This window comes from Phalangium opilio, unplaced genomic scaffold (genome assembly GCF_054372755.1).
Source record: "Phalangium opilio isolate 3A_F unplaced genomic scaffold, DU_Popi_V2 ptg000505l_1, whole genome shotgun sequence".
In the NCBI taxonomy this organism is placed as follows: Eukaryota; Metazoa; Arthropoda; class Arachnida; order Opiliones; family Phalangiidae; genus Phalangium; species Phalangium opilio.
In genome coordinates this window covers 1,791,464-1,807,115 of record NW_028324239.1, presented here as the reverse complement: position 1 = coordinate 1,807,115, position 15,652 = coordinate 1,791,464, and positions in this window count along the sequence as shown.

Sequence of the window (15,652 nt, the reverse complement as noted above, 5' to 3'; positions counted from 1 at the left end):
GGCTCGAACCACCATCCTATTGGTTAACAGCCGAACGCGCTAACCATTGAGCCACGGAAGCTCAGAAATTGAATAGTTGTCAGGTATTGTGGAAAAGTTATGACTTTTCACGCTACATCTGAGACCCCACAACACCTCTCCTGGGTGGGCTCGAACCAACAACCTTTCGGTTAACAGCCGAACGCGCTAACCATTGCGCTACGGAAGCCCAAAAAATAAATGGTTGTCAGGTATTGAGGAAAAATTATGACTTTTCACGCTACATCTGAGACCCCACAACACTTCTCCTGGGTGGGCTCCAACCACCAACCTTTTGGTTAACATCCGAACGCGCTAACTATGGAGCCAAAGAAGCTCAGAAATGAAATGGTCTTCAGCTATTGTGGAAAAACTCTGACTTTTACCAGGAGCAGATGACAAAGGAGTCTCGGACGCTAGCTTCCATAATGTAGAGGGCAATGGGATCCGCGAACGTCACGGTTATTAACCAAAATCATTACGCCAGTGCCACCTCTCGTAGGAAATTTGAGCTTTATTTTCCAACCAATAGCGTGGCTGCAAAGTCTCGAAAGGAGATCTGGGAAATCGCGTCTGGATCCTCTCTTTAAAGTTACGTATCGTCTGCTTATAATTAGCCTAGGATTAACGGGTATTAGAGTTAAAATATGGATTTCAACGGCTTTTTAATCTTTTTTTTAGACTAAAATTGATAATGAAAAGCCCAGCGAGTAACGTATGTACATTATTAAAAACCTAAAATGTGTTTCAGTTATTTTTTTCTAAATTTCTTCTTGAATTAAATGATAGCTACAAGAGGTTGGGAAAAGTAATCACTCACGATCTTTTAAAGCCCAAAAAGTAAGAGACAGTGATTTCGTTTCCAACCTCTTGTAGCAGTCAATTAATTCAAAAGAAATACGGAATATTTTGGCCCTAAAACACATATATAACATTGTGTTTCGGCATCTTTTAAAACCTTGCTTTTATCTTTTGAAAACCCGACCCCAATCATTCCAGTGGGCACAAATTGTTAATTAAGCCTTACCTGGGTTTCTCTGCTAGTTTGGACTTAATTTGACTATTTAGTAGGTTTAAAGTCACAAAATGTAGTCTTATCTTTTATCTTAATACCAACGGTTACAGCTGTTTGAATAAAGTAATTATATTGTGTATATTTATGTCGCGATCGGATAAGACGAACCTGAGTAGCCACCTTTAGTCCGTTATTACAAAAACATTCCCAGCAGACTTTGGTGCCAGATATAATCCACCAAAAGCATCGTCTGCTATAATGTCTGATAGCGCCTCTATGGCAAACGATACCGCTACAGCTGTGACGTACGCGGGTGCCATTGCCCTCTATATTGTGTTAGCTAGCGTCCGAGACTCCTTTGTCATCTGCTCCTGCTTTTACCTTACATTTGAGATCCCATAACACCGCTCCCGGGTGGGCTCGAACCACCAACATTTTGGTTAACAGCCGAACGCGCTAACCATTGCGCCACGGAAGCCCAAAAATTAAATGGTCGTCAGGTATTGTGGAAAAACTTTGGCTTTTTACGTTACATTTGAGATCCCACAACACCGCTCCCGGATGGGCTCGAACAACCAACCTATTGGTTAACAGCCGAACGCTCTAACCATTGAGCCACGGGAGCGGTGTTATGGGATCTCAAATGTAACGTAAAAATCAGAGTTTTTCCACAATACCTGACGACCATTTATTTTTTGGGCTTCCGTAGCGCAATGGTTAGCGCGTTCGGCTGTTAACCAATAGGTTGGTGGTTCGAGCCCACCCGGGAGAGGTGTTGTGGGGTCTCAGATGTAGCGCAAAAAGTCAAAACTTTTCCACAATACGTGACAACCATTTAATTTCTGAGCTTACGTGGCTCAATGGTTAGCGCGTTTGGCTGTTAACCAATAGGTTGGTGCTTCGAGCCTACCCGGGAGCGGTGTTGTGGGATCTCAAATGTAACGTAAAAAGCCAAAGTTTTTCCACAATACCTGACAACCATTTAATTTCTGAGATTCCGTGGCTCAGTGGTTAGCGCGTTCGGCTGTTAACCGAAAGGTTGGTGGTTCGAGCCCACCCGGGAGCGGTGTTGTGCAGTCTCAAATGTAACGTAAAAAGCCAAAGTTTTTCCACAATACCTGACGACCATTTATTTTTTGGGCTTCCGTAGCGCAATGGTTAGCGCTTTCGGCTGTTAACCGAAAGGTTGGTGGTTCGAGCCCACCCGGGAGAGGTGTTGTGGAGTCTCAGATGTAGCGTAAAAATTCAAAACTTTTCCACAATACGTGACAACCATTTAATTTCTGAGATTCCGTGGCTCAATGGTTAACGCGTTCGGCTGTTAACCAATACGTTGGTGGTTCGAGCCCACCCGGGAGTGGTGTTGTGGGATCTCAAATGTAACGTAAAAAGCCTAAGTTTTTCTACAATACCTGACGACCATTTAATTTTTGGGCTTCCGTGGCGCAATGGTTAGCGCGTTCGGCTGTTAGCCAATAGGTTGGTGGTTCGAGCCCACCCGGGAGTGGTGTTGTGGGATCTCAAATTTAACGTGAAAAGTCATAACTTTTCCACAATACTTGACGACCATTTAATTTCTGAGCTTCCGTGGCTCAATGGTTAGAGCGTTCGGCTGTTAACGAATAGATTGGTGGTTTGAGCCCACACGGGAGCGGTGTTGTGGGATCTCAAATGTAACGTAAAATGTCAGAGTTTTTCCACAATACCTGACGACCATTTATTTTTTGGGCTTCCGTAGCGCAATGGTTAGCGCGTTCTGCTGTTAACCGAAAGGTTGGTTGTTCGAGCCCACCCGGGAGAGGTGTTGTGGAGTCTCAGATGTAGCGTGAAAAGTTAAAACTTTTCCACAATACGTGACAACCATTTAATTTCTGAGCTTACGTGGCTCAATGGTTAGCGCGTTCGGCTTTTAACCAATAGGTTGGTGGTTCGAGCCCACCCGGGAGTGGTGTTGTGGGATCTCAAATGTAACGTGAAAAGTCATAACTTTTCCACAATACTTGACGACCATTTAATTTCTGAGCTTCCGTGGCTCAATGGTTAGAGCGTTCGGCTGTTTACCAATAGGTTGGTGGTTCGAGCCCACACGGGAGCGGTATTATGGGATCTCAAATGTAATGTAAAAATCAGAGTTTTTCCACAATACCTGACGACCATTTATTTTTTGGGCTTCCGTAGCGCAATGGTTAGCGCGTTCTGCTGTTAACCAATAGGTTGGTGGTTCGAGCCCACACGGGAGCGGTGTTATGGGATCTCAAATGTAACGTAAAAAGTCAGAGTTTTTCCACAATACCTGACGACCATTTATTTTTTGGGCTTCCGTAGCGCAATGGTTAGCGCGTTCCGCTGTTAACCAATAGGTTGGTGGTTCGAGCCCACACGAGAGCGGTGTTATGGGATCTCAAATGTAACGTAAAAAGTCAGAGTTTTTCCACAATACCTGACGACCATTTATTTTTTGGGCTTCCGTAGCGCAATGGTTAGCGCGTTCGGCTGTTAACCAATAGGTTGGTGGTTCGAGCCCACCCGGGAGAGGTGTTGTGGGGTCTCAGATGTAGCGTAAAAAGTCAAAACGTTTCCACAATACGTGACAACCATTTAATTTCTGAGCTTACGTGGCTCAATGGTTAGCGCGTTCGGCTGTTAACCAATAGGTTGGTGGTTCGAGCCCACCCGGGAGTGGTGTTGTGGGATCTCAAATGTAAGGTAAAAAGTCATAACTTTTCCACAATACTTGACGACCATTTAATTTCTGAGCTTCCGTGGCTCAATGGTTAGAGCGTTCGGCTGTTAACCAATAGGTTGGTGGTTCGAGCCCACACGGGAGCGGTGTTATGGGATCTCAAATGTAACGTAAAAAGTCAGGGTTTTTCCACAATACCTGACGACCATTTACTTTTTGGGCTTCCTTAGCTTAATGGTTAGCGCGTTCGGCTGTTAATCGAAAGGTTGGTGGTTCGAGCCCACCCGGGAGAGGTGTTGTGGAGTCTCAGATGTAGCGTAAAAATTCAAAACTTTTCCACAATACGTGACAACTATTTAATTTCTGAGCTCCCGTGGCTCAATGGTTATCGCGTTCGGCTGTTAACCAATAGGTTGGTGGTTCGAGCCCACCCGGGAGCTATGTTGTGAAGTCTCAAATGTAACGTAAAAAGCCAAAGTTTTTCCACAGCCGAACGCGCTAACCATTGCGCTACGGAAGCCCAAAAAATAAATGGTCGTCAGGTATTGTGGAAAAACTCTGACTTTTTACGTTTCATTTGAGATCCCATAACACCGCTCCCGTGTGGGCTCGAACCACCAACCTATTGGTTAACAGCCGAACGCTCTAACCATTGAGCCACTGAAGCTCAGAAAGTAAATGGTTGTCAGGTATTGTGGAAAAGTTATGACTTTTCACGCTACATCTGAGACCCCACAACACCTCTCCTGGGTGGGCTCCAACCACCAACCTTTTGGTTAACATCCGAATGCGCTAACCATGGAGCCAAAGAAGCTCAGAAATGAAATGGTCTTCAGCTATTGTGGAAAAACTCTGATTTTTACCTTACATTTGAGATCCCATAACACCGCTCCCGGGCGGGCTCGAACCACCAACATTTTGGTTAACAGCCGAACGCGCTAACCATTGCGCCACGGAAGCCCAAAAATTAAATGGTCGTCAGGTATTGTGGAAAAACTTTGGCTTTTTACGTTACATTTGAGATCCCACAACACCGCTCCCGGGTGGGCTCGAACCACCAACCTATTGGTTAACAGCCGAACGCTCTAACCATTGAGCCACGGAAGCTCAGAAATTAAATGGTTGTCAGGTATTGTGGAAAAGTTATGACTTTTCACGCTACATCTGAGACCCCACAACACCTCTCCTGGGTGGGCACCAACCAACAACCTTTTGGTTAACATCCGAATGCGCTAACCATGGAGCCAAAGAAGCTCAGAAATGAAATGGTCTTCAGCTATTGTGGAAAAACTCTGACTTTTTACCTTACATTTGAGATCCCATAACACCGCTCCCGGGCGGGCTCGAACCACCAACATTTTGGTTAACAGCCGAACGCGCTAACCATTGCGCCACGGAAGCCCAAAAATTAAATGGTCGTCAGGTATTGTGGAAAAACTTTGGCTTTTTACGTTACATTTGAGATCCCACAACACCGCTCCCGGGTGGGCTCGAACCACCAACCTATTGGTTAACAGCCGAACGCTCTAACCATTGAGCCACGGAAGCTCAGAAATTAAATGGTTGTCAGGTATTGTGGAAAAGTTATGACTTTTCACGCTACATCTGAGACCCCACAACACCTCTCCTGGGTGGGCACCAACCAACAACCTTTTGGTTAACATCCGAATGCGCTAACCATGGAGCCAAAGAAGCTCAGAAATGAAATGGTCTTCAGCTATTGTGGAAAAACTCTGACTTTTTACCTTACATTTGAGATCCCATAACACCGCTCCCGGGCGGGCTCGAACCACCAACATTTTGGTTAACAGCCGAACGCGCTAACCATTGCGCCACGGAAGCCCAAAAATTAAATGGTCGTCAGGTATTGTGGAAAAACTTTGGCTTTTTACGTTACATTTGAGATCCCACAACACCGCTCCCGGGTGGGCTCGAGCCACCAACCTATTGGTTAACAGCCGAACGCTCTAACCATTGAGCCACGGAAGCTCAGAAATTAAATGGTTGTCAGGTATTGTGGAAAAGTTATGACTTTTCACGCTACATCTGAGACTCCACAACACCTCTCCCGGGTGGGCCGAACCACCAACCTTTTGGTTAACATCCGAATGCGCTAACCATGGAGCCAAAGAAGCTCAGAAATGAAATGGTCTTCAGCTATTGTGGAAAAACTCTGACTTTTTACCTTACATTTGAGATCCCATAACACCGCTCCCGGGCGGGCTCGAACCACCAACATTTTGGTTAACAGCCGAACGCGCTAACCATTGCGCCACGGAAGCCCAAAAATTAAATGGTCGTCAGGTATTGTGGAAAAACTTTGGCTTTTTACGTTACATTAGAGATCCCACAACACCGCTCCCGGGTGGGCTCGAACCACCAACCTATTGGTTAACAGCCGAACGCTCTAACCATTGAGCCACGGAAGCTCAGAAATTAAATGGTTGTCAGGTATTGTGGAAAAGTTATGACTTTTCACGCTACATCTGAGACTCCACAACACCTCTCCCGGGTGGGCCGAACCACCAACCTTTTGGTTAACATCCGAACGCGCTAACCATGGAGCCAAAGAAGCTCAGAAATGAAATGGTCTTCAGCTATTGTGGAAAAACTCTGACTTTTTACCTCTCCGAGTGACGTATGTCACGGAGAGGTATTACACCGGCCGTGTCTGTGTGTCTGTGTGTCTGTGTGTCTGTCAGACCCCACGTGAACGCGTTCGCAGTTTGCGTATTGGAGCAAACAAATACCCGATTTCCGGAACGCGTTCACGGTTCACGGAAATTTGGCCATTCATCTACCAACACAAGTCTTTACTAACTGGCTTCTAAGGACCACAATCTGCTAGTCTTTGTCCATCCCACATGGACACTAGTCTGTACTTGCTAGCTTCTAAGCACCACCATCTTCTGTTCTTCGTCAATTTCACCTTGACACCAGCTTCTATGCACCACCATCTTCTGTTCTTCGTCAATTCCACATTGACACCAGGTTCTATGCACCACCATCTTCTGTTCTTCGTCAATTCCACATTGACACCAGCTTCAATGCACCACCATCTTTAGGTCTTTTGTCCATTCCACATGGACGCCAGTCAGTACATTCTGGCTTCTTTTCCTCCGTCATCGTTTGGTTCCAAGATATACGCGGCGATCGGCTAGGGTTACGAGAAACGTCTAGCCTCCCAATGGCAGGGCTTCCACCATCGGTTCACGCAAATGCGTTTTTATCTATTATTTGGTTTTAAGGTATACGCGGCGATCGGCTAGGGTTACGAGAAACGTCTTGCCTCCCAATGGCAGGGCTTCCACCAAAGGTTCACGCGAATGCGTTTTTATCTATTATTATAATGGAAACGAAACGTATATATACCCCAAAATTTGAAAAAAGCGGGCAAGAGGGGTACCCTTCACTTTAAACGTCAATATTAGCAAAGTTTCGAAAGATAATAGGAACAACTTTATTTTAAACGATTTAACTATTTTTAAAGTTATTTACTGGCGATTAAAATAATTAAAAATAATTATATTTATTTAAATATTAAAGATAAACCCAAGTACCGAAGTCGTTAAATCATTGCCTCCTATATCTATCAAGGCCCGTGCATTGCGTTATATTTCGTACATTGTCTCTTATATCTTTTTAGGCCCGTGCATTGCGTTATATTTCCTACATTGCCTCCTGTATCCATAATAATTTATTTTCTTTGTTATATGAAATGAAAATATGGATAATATTTTCGGCAATTCGATTTGAATGGCTCTTTCTGATGTATCATTCTCTCAGCACTGTTCATAATGGACAGGAACGTAGAGATTCGAGACACTTGGAATTACAATAGTGTTTCAAATCCTCTGTAATGAGGGCTTAACGACTTGGAGTGACTGGAAAGATAGATACACATCCTATTTTTTAGTTGTACCATGCGTACCACAATGTTGCCAGGCGTTTATTGAAGGATGCTTGGGTACTTGGTACAGACTGTTACGTCTACCAAGTTTCCTAGCATCCAAGAATATATAGGATTCATAGAAGCCAGTGTTATGGGCATGTCATGGGTCAAGTCGTTAAATATATCGACGCAGTTAAATAGCTGATGGCATTATTTTATCCACTTTCTCATTGCGTTTCGAGTGGAAGTTCAACTTTGGCACGGACGACAGATGGCGCTCTTAACCTTCTACCCCCAAAAATCGCTGTTGTCTGCTCGTTTTCCCCTTCCGCGTTTTTTCATTATAAACTTATGATTTAACGAACTGTTAAGATAAAATTTCATATTTCCTAAGACAGATAAGCTTCTACTCCTTTCATCTTACTCCCAGTTAGATTTAACCTTGTTAAAACATAATCAGATGAATTTGAGTTATAATGTCGTAAAATCCTGTGCATACAGTTACCTAGGAGTGATAGAGACATTTATACCGATGTCTAGAGATGTTAAGCTTAAGCGAAATTGTTTTACGTTTGAATAAAAATACCGCTTCCAGTAGTGGGTTTATAGTACTCCTTGTTTGTGTAAGATTAGTGTAGCTGTAGAGCGTTGTTGCTGTTTAGTTTATACGCCCCCTAGGCCTATTTGTGAAAGACCTTTTTTACGCACTTTTTACCTCTCCGAGTGACGTATGTCACGGAGAGGTTCTAATTTCGACGTGTCTGTGTGTGTGTGTGTGTGTGTGTGTGGGTGGGGGTGTGTGTGTGTGTCTGTCTGTTGTTACACCCACGTGACCGCGTTCGCAGTTTGCAAATCGGAGCAAACGTGTTCTCAATTTCCGGAAATTTCGAAAATTGTATTACACTTACAGGCTATTACTCCATTGCCTGTCTAACACCACCAGCCTCTGGTCTTTGTCCATCCCACATGGACACCAGTCTGTACACACTGGCTTCTAATCACAATCATCTGCTGCTCTTTGTCCATCCCACATGGACACCAGTCTGTACACACTGGCTTCTAATCCCCACCCTCTTGTGGTCTTTGTCCATCCCACATGGACACCAGTCTGTCCACACTGGCTTCTAATCACCACCATCATCTGCTCTTTGTCCATCCCACATGGACACCAGTCTGTACACCTGGCTTCTAACACCACCATCTTCTGGTCTTTGTTTTTGTCCATCCCACATGGACACCAGTCTGTACACACTGGTTTCTACACACCACCATCTTCTGGTCATTGTTTTTGTCCATCCCACATGGACACCAGTCTGCACACCTGGCTTCTACTCCATCATCATCGTTAAGGTTAAGACATACGCGGCGATCGGCCAGGGTTACGAGAAACGTCCGGCCTCCCTAAGGTGGGGCTTCCACCAAAGGTTCACGCAATTGCGCTGTTCTTATCCATGGCTGCGATTCGAAACCCTTATATACTACCTATTTTAGTAAGGCGAAGCAACCGGCGTATGCTTCATTTCAAACGCCAATATTAGTCAAGTCTCTCAAGAATGTTTAATTGTTCTTTTTTAAAACGATGTAACGTTCAATAAGGCGAATAACTAACGAAGAAAATATTAAATATTAATTATATTTATTTTAATATTTAAGATAATCTTGTTTCTCAATTCAAAATTAATACGGAAAGAGTTAAAAGCAGTCTATGTTTTTGTCTGTATGTGTCCGTCCGTTGTTACAGTAGTGCACTGCGTTTGAAGTTCGTTTTGTTTTGATGTGTAAAGAAATCCAACACAACCATAATATTCCCTTTATCCTTAATATAAACTGAATATGTGGAAATATTTTTCGAAATTATGATGCATTTAGTACTTTTGTAGCTTTAAAGCTCTATTTCATTTTGATATTCCAAAGATTTTTTTTAATATTATTATTTAAAATGGATGTTTATATATTACTTAAGCTATACTACATCTGTTTATAGCATAATCCTTTCTAAAATCATAGTGAATACAAGCACAACGCTGCTATGTTGGTCAAATGAACTCTTATTTGTCAATAGGCCTAGTGAACCAAAAAGTAAAAGTTTGGGTTTGGTTTTCGTTTCTGTATGCAGAGACATTAACGGTTCAGAGTGAGCCGAAAGTTAAATACACTTTTAAATAATTAGGCTTAGATTTATAATCATGGTGGAAATCTGGGTCGCGTTCAGCAGAGCCTCGCGTTGCTGAACGCGGCCCAGGGATTTTGTTTTTGAATTTTGACGTCACGGTGCTTAGCGCTGAGCTAGCGCGGTCTTCAAAGAAAATAGTCTGCTTTTTTGATAACGTGACGTAAAACGCGTAGTTCTCAGCTTGGCGAAAAAACCATGGAGGAATTAATACAAATAGCTCTATGGGACTATAGCTATTTAATTGGCGTGAAACCAGTTGATCACGCGAGAATTTTAAGAGATATGTTAGTTTCTAATTTTAATTATAAAAGTTGTTATCTATCTCTATAAATATGTTATCCTACAATTTTTGTTAAGCCTTGGTACCTTGCACGCTTTATTGCGCTAGCGTCATTTATAAAACGCCGATGACCCGTTTTTCCCCCATCGAATGATTTTAATGTGTACAAGTATATCATTATTGGATGTAAAATGTCGTCTGATTTACAGTAAATTTGCTATGCTTTGTATACTGCTTTAATATTTCATAAATTTTAACTTAAGAAACATTTCCATATCTGGGTAAATAAGTTTGTAAGTAGTCGTCTGGACTCGGAGAGGTAATATTTTGGTTTTCCCAACTTGTATCATTCTTTATTTGAAAAAAGTGTTGGCAATGTATATTTTTTAAATATGACGGAATTGCTGTTGGTATGATAGCGCCCAATTTGCGAAAAAAACCTTTTTTTAAACAGTTGATTCATTCTTTGATAGAATTTCGAAGGCAGAAGTTAAGTGTTAGATTTGCTCGATTAATTTTGTTCGGCAAATAATATAATTAAGCCTTACGTATTACTGAAGGAGATTGATTTTGCCAACCTGTGTGAGTATTTAAGGAGATTGATTTTGCCAACGTTTGTGAGTATTTAACTGATTAATAAGTAAATGGAGGAAGATAATAATTTAAGTAAAGAGGAAATCAGAAAACGAAAGGCAAGGGAAAGAATGAGGGCAAAAAGGTCAGATCCTGAATATAGGAAACGAGAAAATGAAAGGAGAAGAGTGTTAGCAGCTGAAAAAAAGGCTGTTTCGGGAACAGGTTCTAGCACACCCAATGTTGGTCCTACCGCGAGGCCAGTTGGCCATGATTCTGCGAAAGATGACGCATTAAATAAAAGCTCTATTGAAAGTACCGTAAGCGTAGGCATATCTATTAATGAGGAACCCAATAATGTACAAAATGATAATGCTAATATTAGTGAAATAATCGAAGGCTATGAACAAGTACCTTGTACGTCCCATGGTAATGTCTATCCCTTAGAAAGATTAAGAATCTTGAGACAAAATGAAGAATGCAGTAAGAGGGAGTCGCTAGGTAAGGGGAAAAAGCGAGAGAATGAGTCAAATTGTGAAATTGAAAATCAGGGTGGAATATTTACCAAGAAATTAAAAAGGGTTGATGAATGGTATAAAGCAAGCGAACGTGTAAGAAATCAGATAAGTAAGGCTACTGAACGCCAAGATCCAAATTATAGGGAAAGAGAACGTGTCAGAAACCAATTGTATAAGTCGGCTAAACGCCAAGATACCGAGTTTAGAGATGTTGAACGTGCTAGAAACCAGGCGGGTATGGCTGCTTAACGCCAAGATCCCGAGTATAGAGATGTTGAACGTGATAGAAACCAAGCTTGTAAGGCTGCTAAACGCCAAGATCCCGAGTTTAGAGATGTTGAACGTGCTAGAAACCAGACAGGTATGGCGGCTAAACGCCAAGATCCCGAGTATAGAGATGTTGAACGTGCTAGAAACCAGACGGGTAAGGCGGCTAAACGCCAAGATCCCGAGTTTAGAGATGTTGAACGTGCTAGAAACCAGACAGGTATGGCGGCTAAACGCCAAGATCCCGAGTATAGAGATGTTGAACGTGCTAGACAAAGATCTTCGGCCGCAGATAGGCGAGCAAACCCCTCGCTTATAGAGCAGACCTATTTTGATAGCATAAAAGATGGCCCAACGTGGCCGTGTGAAGGATGTTCAAATCTTTTTTTAAGTCATCTGGCACCATTGTAAAGTCCATAGATTTTTTGTCAGTCCCTGGTATTGAACAAAGAGAGTTGAATGATGAAATATTTTTGTGTAGTACTTGTAATAAAAGCGTTAAGAGAAAGCAAATTCCAAAATTTTCAAGGGAAAATGGATTTGTGTTTCCTGAAATACCTGCGCAATTAAGTAACATAAGTAATTTAGAGGAAAGAATGATATCACCACGAATACCATTCATGCAAATACGAAGGTTAGGGTGTGACCAACAACGTGGTATTAAAGGAAATGTGGTTAACGTCCCTATAAATGTAGAGTCCACCGCCTCGGTTTTACCCAGGTTACCTCGAGACACGGATACTATTCAAATTGAGTTTATGAGAAGAATGCAGTATAACACACCCTATTTGTACGAAACTGTGAGACCCAAAGTCATTTTAGAGGCCCTTAACGTTCTGGTAAAAACGCCTTTGTATGTTAAACATGGAATTACCGTTAAGAGTGACATATTAGACCCCATTCCTGAAGAACTTGAATTTATTGTTGACGAAAATGACCGTCAGGTAAATCAAGTTGATGTATCAGGAGATAATCCAGTAGCGCCAATAAACGCAGAGAATGATAGCGATGATATGTGGAATGAACCCAACGAAAGTAGTTCGTTAACAGTTGGGAATCAAGACACATTATTAGTTTCTTTAAGTAATTTCTTGCCAAGTAATACCATGCATGTTAAGTTTGCTCCCGGTGAAGGTCAAACCCCAATGTCTTTACTCTTTGACGAGGATGCGGAAGAATTGTCATTCCCGAGCATTTACGTAGGTCAAAAAATGAATCTTAAGGTTAAGGGAAGTTTTGGTGATATTTTTAAATGGGAGCTTCGTAATATTGATAGGCGCTGTGCTAAAAATCCTTCGAAATTGTTTTGCTCTTTTGTCAAATTAGAAACCTTGAAAGTTAGTCAATCTATACAGGTTTGCATGAGGAAAACTAAAAGAACAGATGGGTCGAATTATACTGCTGGACTTTTAGCTTCTGCAGGTTCTCTTGATGCTTTAATTAAGCAGGATGATGGTTTTAGGGTTTTAGAAAGACTACAGAGCTCGCCTTCTTATTGGCAACACAGACAAAAGGAATTGATGGGTATGATTAGACAGCTTGGTACGGCTACCTTTTTCATAACGTTTTCGGCTGCCGAAAGTAAATGGCCTGAGCTACTGAATATTTTGAGACTAACCTCTGGGCAGGAGAGTTTACCTAACGATGATATTAATAATTTAAGTTTTTCGGAAAGGGCAAAACTGATTCAGGATGATCCTGTTACTTGCGCTAGATATTTTGACCACCGTTTTCGGGCTTTGCTTAAGGCTTTACAGAAATTAGGTCCTCTTGGCGTTATAGAAGACTATTATTTTAGAGTTGAAATACAGCAAAGAGGTTCGCCCCACCAACATGGTTTGATTTGGATAAAAGATGCTCCAAAACTTAAAAATGATCTCTCAAATGTTAAGGAAGTAGAGGAATTTATTGATAATGTTATTTCTTGTGCTGCTGAGCACAATGACGAACATTTAGATTTGTTAACACGATTACAAATTCACAAACACACAACGACTTGTAGAAAGAAGGTCGATAATAATTCCGTTTGTCGTTTTGGAATCCCGTTTCCACCTATGCCCAGAACCATAATTTACGACCCTAGTTTAAGAGAGCCTGGTAGCGTACAGGAAGAACTCAGATCTAAGGAAAGGTCAAAGAAATTGTATGAGATGTTGCAATCGAAAGAAAAAGAGTTTTGGGTAGATAGTTTTGAGGAGTTGCTAGCTAAGTTGCGTATAATTGAAGACGAGTATATTTCTGCCGTTACTTATGACCTCAAAAGGAAAACAGTTTTGTTGAAAAGACACCCCAAAGATACTAGAGTTAATCCTTACAATCCGTGCGCTTTGCGTCTTTGGCAGGCGAATATGGACATTCAATTCGTTCTTGATGCTTACGCACTGGTTATGTATATTGTATCATATATAGGAAAGTCTCAAAGAGGGATGTCTTTGCTTCTGCGCGAAGCTTCTAAACAGGCAAAAAATGATAAATGTTCAGTAAAACAGAAGTTGAAACTAATTGCTAATCAGTTCTTGAATGCCCACGAGGTAAGCGCTCAGGAAGCGGCTTACTGTGGTTTACAAATTCCTGTGTCCAGGTGCAGTCGCGCCTGTGTTTTTATAAACACCAATGCCCCTGAAAATCGTGTACACATTCTTAAGAGTCAATCTGAACTTGAAGAACTACCAGCAGACAGTAATGACGTTTTTGCCTCTGGGATGCTAGAACATTATGTTCAAAGGCCAGAGGAACTAGAGGCAATAACGTTAGCTCAATTTGGTGCCTGGTACGAATATTCCAAAGCCCGTAGAGTGACTAAAGCCGCCCACGATCATGTTGATGAGGGAGAGAGCAATGAAGTTGAAACTTGTGGTAAATGGCTGAAACTTAAAGATGAATCAGGGTTTATTAGGAAACGTGGCCGTGCTAAAATTATTAGGTACAGAAGATTCAAATTAGAAAAAAATCCCGATAACTTTTATCGTGAACAATTAATGTTGTTTAAGCCTTGGCGCGATGAAAGTAATGATATTTTGACAAAGGATATGAAATCAGAATATGAGCTTTATCGCGAAACTATTAATGAAGTTAGGAAAGAATTTCACAATGAAATTGACGAAGAAGCCGTAGAACAGGCTGTAGCTGATTTTGAAAATGGAGAAATTCAAGTGGATGTTACTAATATCCAGCCTGAATTAGAACATAGAAATGAAGTTGATAGATCTTTAGCTATGGATGATTCCGATTTTTTAATTAATACGGTTCAAGAACCTGTAGGAAATATTAATAGAGATATTATTGATGGCAATGCCGAAAATACTGTTGCTCCGTCAATTACCTTAATTAATGACTCTGAGTACAACGCCCTTCTTAGAAAATTGAATTCCAAACAAAGAGAGATATATTACCATGTTTTGTATCATGTAAAAAGCAAAGAAACTCCGTTGCGTCTCTTTGTTACAGGGGGCGCTGGTGTGGGGAAAAGTCTTTTGATTAGTGCTATATTTGAATCTGTGTCAAGGTTTTACAACAAACAACCTGGGAGTAATCCATCGGAAGCGAAAGTAATCCGTTGCGCACCTACTGGCAAGGCTGCCTTTAACATAGGTGGGGCAACTTTGCACAGTACTTTTAGTTTACCCGTTAGCCAATTTGGTGGAAATATATCGAGATTGGAAAGTGAAACACTTCATAAATGCAGGTTACTCTATGGTCAAGTAAAACTAGTAATAATTGACGAAATTTCAATGGTTGGAGCGAAGGTGTTTAATCGGGTAAACGCTAGGTTACAAGAGATTATGGGTTGTCCTGATTATTTTGGTGGTGTGTCTGTCGTTCTAGTTGGAGACTTTAACCAATTGAGACCAGTTTGCGATTATTTCGCATTTCAAGGTCAAAGTGAGAAAGATAATCCTTACGCGTCGTTAATTGGTAACCCAATATGGGAGCAATTTGAATTTGCCGAACTTGAGGAAATTATGAGACAGAGGGATGATAAAATATTTGCTGAAGCTTTAAATAGAATGGCTGTGGGAAGTATGACTCAAAATGATATTGATTTCTTTAGTAGTCTGGAGGTAACGCCTGAGCGTGTACCCCCAAAAGAAGCGATACATCTTTTCGCCACTAACGCGGAAGTAAACCAATTTAATCAAAATAAGCTTTTAAACATGAATACGGAAAAGGCTGTTTCGGTTTCAGTAGATGTTGTCAATGGTGATCTTAGTAGTGAAGTTAAAAATAACATAC